We start from the raw sequence: 12004 nt of genomic DNA, 5'->3' as shown, positions 1-12004 counted from the left end.
TTCATATTAATTACAATATTCTTACTATTTTAACATTTTACTTTTAACTTTGTATTCTACATGAATTCATATTTGAACCATTACTGCATCAATGTAGGATTACAATGTAGCTTTATTTGCTTCCCCAGGAAATAGTACTCTAGCGGTTCTCAAAGTGGGCACCACAGGGTATCATACAGAGATGTCCCATATACAGTGCACATTTTTTTGTGGCAGTATGCGCCAGTATGGCTCTTCAGTTAGTGTGCCACTCTCTATCACTAGACTCACTGACGGGAGTACAACAGCGCCAGTGGGGTGGAGAAGGAAGTCACTGACCAGACAGTGGAGCCAAGCAAAGTGCATGTGGGAAGGGAGGCTGGCATAATATTAGAGGGATCACTGTGTGGCATAAGTGAACTTACTGGGGGTACTGTGGGTCTGATCCAGAGTTGGTCTTTATGCTAATGTCACAGCGATGAGATTCATACAGAGACGCCCTCCGCCATTTTATTTATTAAGTCGCTTCATCGAATATTGCACCAGCCCCAGGGGTGTATCTATAATGGGTGCGGGGTGTGTGGTGCACACAAGCCCCCAGGTCCAGGGGGGACCCGCACCGCACACCCTGCACCCATATTATCTAAAACTTTCCTCTCTGAGGTCCCGCTTAGGGTCTCTCAGCGCTGCCCAAATCTCCAGAAAATGACAACTGCGGTAATTTTTCCGGCATTTTGCGCTTGCACTGCGAGGAAATCACCGGGAAAATGGCGGCCACACTCTAGTGCCCAGAGTCTACTGATTCTGCGGTGGCCGGTCAGCCACGTCAGTCAGCTGCCGGGGTGAGAGGGGGGTGCCCGTGACAGGGGATGCACACGGACCCACTCCTCTCTAAAGATGCCCCTGACCAGCACTATGGATGTGAAGAATGTCTGTCTGAACATGGCCACAAAATCAGTGTAACTGCAGCACAAGCCTGAATCTGGCTAGCCCCAATGCTGTTACCACCCAGGAATGCGCACTTAAATTGCCTCACTGTATCCAAGATCACTCTCCGGCTTTCAACATTAATCATCAGGGCACATGCACAGTACAACTCAGACGCATGCAAAGATTGAAACAATTGGCCGCTTGCATCCGACACTGACATTGAATCCACCTCTGAATCAGCCCCTGGGTAGCATAATATGAACTTACTTGGGGCTGAAACTTTTTACGGGAGGTGTGAGAGGCCTTTTGGCGAGGCCTGAAGAGCAAGTAAGGAGATAGGGTGACATATGGGGGATGTCTGATAGGCATGTGGGGAAATTAAAAAATGAATATTTATGGGTGCTAGCCTATAAAGATGGTAACTGAGACTCAAAAAAATCATCAAATACGTATAATGTTCAATATCCAAAATGGCTGACAGCATATAGATGGGAAAATTGATGGATTCCCATAAATCAAAGAACATACAGACAAAGAATATATAGGCGCTGGTCAGTATAAAAAAGATTTAATAAATATATATGAAAGACAATACAAAGAAAAAATACTCTAAAAATTAAATAAAAAAATATATATTATAACAATTAAAAACATGTATCGAATCTCAAGTAATATATATGTTATACGATATACACCAATATATATAGTCTATCAGCTGGGACTTTATTATTGACTGGTAATTGTTTATGAGAAAAAAGTGTCAAACCTATAAACTGATATATGAAAATAACCACCACTGGTATAGATGATTAGTGTCAAAGATGATATCTGGTTAGTAAATTCAATTATATTGGTCATCTCAAGGGCTGTTTATACCAAGATGAAAGAAAGAAAAACAAGAAGGTGTCAGAACATTGTATCAAACTAAAGGTATTTAAGAAAACCACAAATTGATAATTCGATAGTTGATACAGTGTTTACAAAATTATTACTCCCAATATCATTTCAGCATTTGGCTAAAACGTCACAGTATCCAGAAAAATTAATAATTCATCAGACACACATCCTGCTAAAAACCAATATAAACCACAGAAAATTATTATTACAATGATGGCATTTTCAATAAATCTTTATAATATAGGCCCTCATTCAGAGCCGCTCGTTAACAGCAGTACGCTCGTTGCGTTCCGATGTTGAGAAACCGCGCATGCGTCGGTGTAACACTGCGCATGTGCGTACGGCAGATTGCAAGCTTTTTTTCACTCATTCGGCAAATTGCGAACAGGAAGTGACATGCCAAATGTGATTGACAGAACAGGACGTTTTTGGGCAGTCACGGGGGTGGAGATGGAAAAACGCAGGCGTGGCGAGGCGTTTTTGGGGCGTACATAAATTAGCTCATGCGAACGTCCAATGTGTTCGTACCAACTCATACGTCACTGGCTGATCCTCTTTCCGTTCAAACTGCTCGCACAGCTTAGGGTCTGGATTACTCGACCACAATGGCGATGGCCTTGTCCTTTTGCCCGGGCCTCCACGATGTTTCATCGATTTATCACGGCTTGTCAGATAAACAATCAACTTTGGATTGAAAACCAGCTTGTTTTTTTTTTTGGTTTCACTTTGTAATAGCACAAAACCGTACGCAGCTGAAAATCTCGGCTGCTAATTTCTGGATTACACAATCAATTAGCGTTTTTTGGTAGTAATGTAATTTACAATTTGGTTAGTATTTTTGCATTTTGTAACAAGATTGTATTCATCTTTGTGTGTATTGTAACCTTTTGGCTTTTTTTGTTTTTTTTAAATTCATTTATTCCAAAGTGTTTTTTAAAGTAACAGTTTTTTTTAACCCTTGATTTTTTGCAAGTCCCAAACTCCGAATTCGTTTTTACCTTGTGTGCCAGAATTAACTATAAAACAATTGTCAAATAATGTCACAATACAGTTGTGAACAATTTGTATGTTTAATTTTCCAAACACATTTTTACACAAATCATGTGCATTGTCATGTACATTTTTGGGGTCCTTGTTACCCACTAATATTGGACACATTTTTTCAAAATAAATGATATTTTTGGCACACAATCGAATCAAAATAAAAAAACAATTCACAAGAAAGGAGAGGGAAGTTTTGGCCAGAAAGGAATATGGGGCAAGCACAGAAGGTGTGTGGGCAAAGTAGCCAGTGCTGTCATCGTTTCTTTTCCCGTTTGGCTGGGGTAGGGTGGGCGCCAGACCGGCTCTGGGATGTCCTCTGGCTGGCCTGTCCAGAGGCAGATGTTGTGGCCTCTGGACTAGGCACAGGGCTAGGCACATTTGGAGGAATGGCTGTTGTTGGGCCAGAGGTGGAGGATCCTGATGTTCCGGCAGGAAGGGAGGTCGGCTCCACCATGTGCTGGCGAACGAGCTGCTCCAGGGCATTGGCGATTCGGATGTTGGCCCTGGTATTTTCAGCCAGGGCCTGACCAATGGTCACGTTGGCCGCCGCATTTTGCTCCAGGGCCTCAGTCACCCGTAGCAGACTGGCGTCCATCCTCTGCAGAATCTCCGTATGGGAATCCGATTTAAAATTGAGTTCTGTGAGGAGTGCCACTGCCTGCGAGGGGGATTGCCCAGGACTGGCTTCTGCAGGGTCCTCAGCCGGATGTACTGGTTCCTCCCCTGCAGAGCCAGCAGAAATTCGCCGGCCAAGGCTCCCCTCTGGAGTTAACTCATCCGCCTGTGTCTCTGTGAGAAAAAAGAGGAACATTACAATCTACATATTGTCACAATAACATTTCAGAGTTGGTTACATCACAACATTTACCTGGGACAACATGAGGAGCCGCAAAGTCTGGCATGTCCGTATCCATGTTGGACACGCCAAACACCTCCACAGCCTGCACACACCCCTGTGCCAGCTCTTCCAAATCATTCAACTCCAATGACACAGGGGTGGGACCCCCACCTGTCCCCCTTGCATGCCAAGCCCTGTCCGCCATTTTTTGTTTCAGGCGATATTTGAAGTCTTGCCATCTGTGGGTGAAAAAGTAACCATTATTCCTGCATTTTGTTTTTTTGGGGTTTTAGGGTGGTCAAGTTTTTACTTACCGCCGTTTGACATCCCGGGCTAGACGGACATAATCACCCACCCTATTGACAGCACTGGCTATCTCCTCCCACATTTTCCACTTCTGGCTTACGCCCATATTCCTGTCTGCCTGTGGCAGGATGTCCACACACTTCTGAACCAAAACCTCCATCTCCTTTCTTGTGAATTGTGAATTGTTGCTGCCTTTTCTTTTTCCCTGCTTTGCCCGGAATACTGGGCCCAGCAGCCTCTTCCATGTCATCCTCCTCACCTATTTTTTTAAACGTTGAGAAATTTCAGCTTGCAAACTTTCAATATATTATGTTTCAAAATAATCCTTGTTTGGAAATGCCTGAAAAACTTACCGGCCGCCTCTTGGCCATTGTTTGCCTGGTCTGTAGCCATTTCTTACAGCCAAACAAGAAATACACCAGAACGTTTTTTTTGGGTCGTGACGTATTTATACATGCTTCCTTATTTTTCGTCCGCATCATTGATTGTGCGTTCCTATGATCCCTCCTTAATTTGAACGGGAAAATAAACACTATTTATGGCTTTGGGCATCTCGAGTCGAGGTGTTGGTTGTTGGAGGTTACGTTGGTCGGAGTGGATTGTTGGCGGGAATTGTATTTGGCGGTGTTTGTGTTTTTTTTCTGTGTGTTTTTCTGGAGTTTATCTTTCCGTTCGCTTTTTTTGGTGTGGTTCTTTTATTTGTCGTGTCTTTTTTTGGTAAGTTTTTGGCCGTCTTCCTTTTGTTCACTTTGTGTATCCTTCTTTTTTTTTAATTTTGTTCTCTAATTTTTTAACAATTATCCTTTGGTAGGTTTCTTTTGGCTCTGCCCCAACGACCTTTTTATCCGGTGACTTATATATCCTCTATTGGTAAGTTTGTTTTTTCACTTGTTTATTAAATGTTCATGTTATTTTTAACGCAACTTTGTTTCACCTTACAGTTTTTACCTTTGGTTTTGTGATTCCTAAATGTCTGAACTAATTAGCGCATTTTTGTCTGGTTATTTTCTGTATTGTAATTGCGAACTAATTAGCGCATTTTTGTCTGGTTAGTTTCTGTATTGTAATTGCGAACTAATTAGCGCATTTTTGTCTGGTTATTTTCTGTATTGTAATTGTGAACTAATTAGCGCATTTTTGGCTGGTTAGTTTCTGTATTGTAATTGCGAACTAATTAGCGCATTTTTGGCTGGTTAGTTTCTGTATTGTAATTGCGAACTAATTAGCGCATTTTTGGCTGGTTATTTTCTGTATTGTAATTGCGAACTAATTAGCGCATTTTTGTCTGGTTATTTTCTGTATTGTAATTGCGAACTAATTAGCGCATTTTTGGCTGGTTAGTTTCTGTATTGTAATTGCGAACTAATTAGCTCATTTTTGGCTGGTTATTTTCTGTTTTGTAATTGCGAACTAATTAGCGCATTTTTGGCTGGTTAGTTTCTGTATTGTAATTGCGAACTAATTAGCGCATTTTTGGCTGGTTATTTTCTGTATTGTAATTGCGAACTAATCAGTGCATTTTTGGCTGGTTAGTTTCTGCAGTTAAATTGGTTGAGATTTACCGTTAGCAATTTTTTGTCAATTTGGGGCCCAAATTGTGGTAGTCTGCGCACTGTCGTTTTGCTCTTTGGTGAAATGTGTGTTTATCCCCTTTTATGTTTTGTATTGTACTCAATTTAGAATCCTAAATGGCCACCCTAAATTTTTGCATTGTTTTTTTTTTTTTCTTTTAGGCTTGGTAAATCATGACAATACCCCAGCATGTAAGCATCATTGGATTGTATTGTAAAGATAAGTATTTTTTCTTTTTTGGGGGGGAAAAAAACCTTACATTCAATTCTTGCCATTTCAGGTTGATCTTGGTCAGATTGTTGTGGCCATGCTCCCGGAAGCCGACCAATCTCAATCTCATCCCAGGCGTAAGCATCGTAGGCGTGCAAGGCCCCAGATATATCGAACACATGTCACCATTTTTGGAATGCCCGATGATGAGGTGTTAAGACGCTACCGTCTTCCGCCCCAAATCATCATAGACACTCTCATTAATAGAGAGTGATCTTGAGCGGCAAATTGACAGTCCTACAGCAATACCACCACTTACGCAATTTATGGCGGTGTTACATTTCTGTGCCTCAGGATCGTTTCAAACCACGGTGGGAATAGTTGCGGGAATTTCCCAATCCTCCTATTGCAGGATCCTGAGGGCAGTGATGGAGGCCTTTTTCAAGCACCTCCATCATTTTATTAAAATGCCTTTGGATATGGGTGCCCTTAGTGTGGCCAAGGCCAATTTTTACCAAATAGCTGGCTTCCCACACATCATAGGGGTTGTGGATGGTACTCACATACCACTTCAGCCTCCAGCACGGCTGGAGGCCATTTTTAGGAACCGCAAACACTATCACTCCCTGAATGTAATGGTGGTATGTGATGCCTCCCTCCAGATCCTGTCCCTGAATGCAAAATTACCCGGGAGTGCACTCATTCGTCATCCGGCAATCAGGGATATGGCAAAAATTAGACAACCTACAAGCTGGTGATGCATGGCTTCTGGGTAAGTGGAGACCTTTAGTACATAACAATGTTAAGCTTGATACACAGTGATCCTGATGTTGTCACTTCTTTTTCACAGGAGACAGTGGCTACCCTTGCACGCCCTGGCTGCTCACTCCTTTTTTGGCTCCCACACCAGGGCCACAAAGTGATTTTAATTCCGCACTTACAGCCACCAGGCAAGTGGTGGAGCACTGTATCGGCCTTTTAAAAGGCCGATTCAGATGCCTCCACCTCTCTGGTGGCGAGTTCATGTATTTGCCGGATATGGTTTCGAAAATTGTGGTCCTGTGTGGGATATTTCACAACATCGCCATAAGGAGTGGTGTCCCAATGCAGCCAGAGGATGCCTTGCCTGAGGATGGCCCCCCCGAGGTTGGTCGGAGGTCAGTATGTGGGGGGGCCATACGCGATGATGTGGTGGCCAGATATTTTAGGTAATTATTGGCACAAAAGAAGTTCTTTGACACAATGTGGTAAGGATTTTGGGAGACCATCTAATTAATTTGTTTATTATTTCCCATCTTCTGTTTGATTTCATAATCTTTTGGACTGAAACGATGACTACTTCCTGCTACCCAAAACAAACCTTCATGGGGACACATTGGATATATATTCTGGACCCAATATTGCAGCGCCACATTTGTGGAATCATGTTGGCATGCTCATTCGTCAACCAGTTCTTGATTTTTCTTTACTTTTTTCATATGGTGTTTGATGGTTTGTACTTTTTGTTATCACTGTGTGTATTGTTTGTGAGCCAACACTTTGGTTTTTTAGTTATGTGTTGAATAATTTTTTTGAGTTTGTAATTTCCCAAATTTTCTTGAACATTACAAGCAAGTGTAACCAGGTTCACCCACGTTAAAATTGCTTAAGGGTTAATCCTGTAATGTCGCAAATTGCACAAAATTTAAATATGCTTTCTGGGTCAAAACCAACACCAAAAGGTATTATGTAGAATCAGTATGCTTTGGAATCTCGGTCTAAGCAGGTTGCCCCCAAAATTGGAACATGTAAAATATACTAATTGAAAAAATGTAAAACCAAAAAATGCCCCAAGCCGATTGTTACTGTTAGCTGTTTCATGTGCCTGTTTTCTAAAAATCTACAACACACAATCTTAGTGACATTAGTTGCAAATACTTGCTGCAAGAGTCTACTTATGTAAGTGTAAACAATCTAGGATTTTGAGACAAGGAATGAGACTGAACTCAAAATGTAACTTTTTTATTATGAAAACTAATTTGGCTATAAAAAAAAAAAATGATGGACGCAGGATCCCTGCCATACGATCAAGGACCACCAGCAGGCCGATCACGTAGCCCCGCATCACTTGGACGCACCCAGCTAGGTCCGCCAAACGCCTCTGGTCCTCTGTGGGTTAGAAAATTGTGGGGCTTAATACATAATTTAAGAATCACCCAGAAAAAACAAGCAAAACAGAGCTATCCAAAAATGACAATAGTGTGACCAAAAGCACATTTAACCAAAAAAACCAAAGGCCCCAAAAATGGACACCCCCAAAAAAAAAAAAAAACAAGTTTGACTGTTTTGCCATGTGGGATATGTGTATGGGGAAATCGGCAGTAAAAGGTATAGACAAACAGAGATATACCAAAACTTTTGACAAACCAAAAAAAGGAAAAGGCACAGACACAGGATTAGATCAAAACATTTTAAACCACAGAAAACATACCATTCACAATGACGGCTGGCCCAGAACCAACTCCTCGTCCTCCTCGGAGGTGGGCAAATTCCCCAACGAGGTGGGAGGGGTGATGACGGATTCCAGCGAGGGGGTAGTCACGAGAGGGGTGGTTGGAGGGGAGGGGGAATTGGGATGGAGGGGAAGTAGCACAGAGGGATGTGCGACAGGGTCTGTGCAGGCTGGGGAGGAGGGGGAATTTAGGGTATTTTGAGGAGAGGATGTTTGGCTGGGGGTTGGGGAGGGGCCGAGAGCGCCGTCTTTGATGGCGATGACACTGTAGTCTTCGCTCTGCCCCTAAATGATTGAAAACAAATTGAGGTTAGTCTAGAACATCACCTTGTTAAACGCTAATTGTTGAACCCCAAAAAATGAAAACATGCACATGCAGATATGAGTACAAAGAATAAACAGGCCATACATGAAAACATGCACATGCAGATATGAGTACAAAGAATAAATAGGCCATACATGAAAACATGCACATGCAGATATGAGTACAAAGAATAAATAGGCCATACATGAAAACATGCACATGCAGATATGAGTACAAAGAATAAATAGGCCATACATGAAAACATGCACATGCAGATATGAGTACAAAGAATAAATAGGCCATACATGAAAACATGCACACGCAGTTAGGGCCACAAAGATAAACATGAAAAACAAAGTCAAATAAACATACTTCCCGCTATCTGCATGCGAAAGCATGCCAGCAAGCGGGGCGTCCGCCGTTGCTGGTCGGACCACCTGCGCTCCAGCTGGCCGATCTGGCGGCGTGAGCCGAAGGAACGCAGGCGGCCACGTACCTCCGCATATGCGGAACGCTTTTCCCGATTGGTGATGGGGGGAGGCTGGCTGGTGATCCGCCTGTCCATCACCTCGGTTAATACCATGAGCTCGCGCTTGGTGAATGCCGAGGCTCTCATGATGGCAATGGTGTATTTTTAAAAAAACAATTTTAATAAAAACCGGAAAAAATTTGATTGGCTAATGTATTTGGGTAATTAACAGGACCAATTCTATTGCTTAGTGTATGAGTCATGTGTTCGACAGGGCCACAAATCTATTGAGAGTTATGATAGGCTTGATGCAGTGACATGCGTAAGCTAATTTAAATAAAGAAATGAACCCAGTAAAATATGCGTGGGTAAAAACACAGAAAAAAAATGGATAATTGCCTCAAACATGTATTTTGACAAATAAAAGCGAATGTTTAAGCCGTACGTAAAATTTATTGCATGTCAAAATAAATAAAAATAAAAACTTGTGACGAGCAATTAAGCTAATTGATATATTGATTGGCATGATACGATTGAGGGAGGTAGGCAGAATAAACGAGCAGGTAATCGGAATCTGACAGGCCCACTTCCGGTTTGTACTTGTGCGTGCGTTCCCTGCAAGCCACATTGGGGATGTACGCTCGCTATTTGGCACGCTCATTAGCTAGAGGAGGGGTCGGTAGACTTTGGGGAGGAAGTTTAGCTGCGTTCGAAATTACGAGCGATCGCTTAAATTAACATATTTCGGTACGTACGCCGAACGTACGAACGGCCACTTGCGTCCGGGTCTGAATCAGGGCCATAGTCCAGAAAAGATAATAAATGTTGAACAAAAAAAAAAGGGGAGGGGGGATAAACCACAGAGAATTGATGTCACAATTGTGGCGTTTTGATTTAATTATTGTAATATTGTCCAGAAAAAGATAGATAAATAATGTGCTCACTGGAACCTCATAGGTCTCCCATCCATTTGTCAGCCACGTTTACATATGCTTAGCTATTTTGCTCTAACTCTGCCCCTGCATATATGCTACTGCAAGATGTTTCGTAGATGGTTCTATTTCTCTGCATACAAGGGAAGTACATCTGATCCACTATCGATATTGATGATTCAAGTGTTTATGTACATAATTGTTAAAACTCTGTATCACTCAAAAAGAGAGTTTTATGTATGCAGAGAAATTCACCCCTGGTATTCTGATGTTCCCATTCGTGTGGGCTCTGCAATAGCGTGCAGACCGGCGAATGCGGCCACTCCCCCTTGCGTTCCACAGCATGGAGCGCAGTTGCTGGAAGTGTCACAAGGGACCAGTGATGTGCGGTCAGGTGATGCAGGTTAGCAGAACCTTTTCTATCATACTTAAAATATAAATAAATACTAAAAATATTATAAATATCTTGTATTACTTTAATCATTTTTATAATCAAAACTCTGGAATAAAAAGTGTATGGCAGATGAGGCACTGCCTCCCCTGTGTACCTTTTACGCACATCCCTGATCAAAACACACCAAATTTCCAGCAGAATATAATGCTGCACCTTTGTATAATGCCCACATGAACCCTATATGTATCTGTAAATCTGGCTCTCCTACTAGCCAGTGCCTCCCCAGCTATTTACCTCACCGCACGTCACTGCATGGCACAGGCGTCTCCCATTGCTAGGGGAATGTGCAGTGGCTCAAAACCTCCTCTCTATGGACTATAGCAGGGGTTCCCAACCACGGTTCTCAAGGCACACTAACAGTCCAGGTATTAAGGATAGCCATTCTTGAGCACAGATGACTTAATTAGTACCTCAGTTATTTTGATTTAACCATCTGTGCTCAAGCATGGATATCACTAAAGCCTGGACTGTTAGTGTGCCTTGAGGACCGAGGTTGGGAAACACTGGGCTATAGTAAACAGTAATAACACTAAAACTAGCATTACTGACAGCCAGGTAGGCGCTGCATTGCATAGTCACCAGTGGCATAACTAAGGGGGTCGAGCAAGGTGTGTACCCTGGCCCCGTAGGACCAGCGGTTTGGGGGGGCGCCGCCGGCCACGGTGCCAGCCTGCCCTAGTTAGGCAGTGTAGCGCCGACCGCAGTGTGTGCAGTCAGCACTACACATTTACACAGGACCGGCGCTAGGCTTCCCTGCACCCAGCGCAGTTCCTGTGCTGCACAGCCGAGCCCCTTCCCTCCCCCTGAGCGCTTACCCAAAAGCGCCAGGAGGTAGGAGGCGGGCTCCGACTGTGCAGTTTAACACATACTACGCTGCCAGGCGGCAGCGATGTGTGTGTTAACCAGCAGCCAATGAGAGTCAGACAGACTCTCATTGGCTGCTGCTGCACACACATCACCACCGCGCGGCGGCGATGTGTGTGTTAACCAGCCGCCAATGAGAGTCAGACAGACTCTCATTGACTGCTGCAGCTCCCACTGCAAGAGCCGGTCCTGCAGTGGGTAATGTGAGAGACGTCATGACGTCTCTCCCATAATGCAGAGCGCGCCAGCCCGGGAGGACTGACGTGCGGTGGCGGGAGCAGTGGCTGGAGCCGGAGCGTGGATTCAGGTAAGTGTATTTTTTTTACTTGTGTGTCTGCACATCAGGGGGGGAGCTACTACTGGGGGCACCATTACTAGGGGTGGGGCACTACAACTGGGGGAGGGGGCTACTACTTGGGGCACTGCATTGGGCGGGGGAACCTCTACTGGGGACTACTACTGGGGGGGAGAAACTACTACTGGGGGCACTATATAAGGGGCTTACTACTAGGGGACCACTACTGGGGGCACTAAATAGGGAGGACCACTACAGAGGGCACTGTATAAGGGCACTGGATAGGGGGCTCACTACTGAGGGCCTGCATAAGGGGGACCACTACTGGGGGCACTGCATGGGGGGGTACTACTGCTGGGGGCACTATATAAGGGGCTTTCTACTAGGGACACTGCACTGGGGGCACTAAATAGGGAGGA

This window comes from Taudactylus pleione, unplaced genomic scaffold (assembly GCF_031769625.1).
Source record: "Taudactylus pleione unplaced genomic scaffold, aTauple2 ptg000121l, whole genome shotgun sequence".
Lineage (NCBI taxonomy): Eukaryota > Metazoa > Chordata > Amphibia > Anura > Myobatrachidae > Taudactylus > Taudactylus pleione.
Note: the sequence above shows the minus strand (reverse complement) of the source record.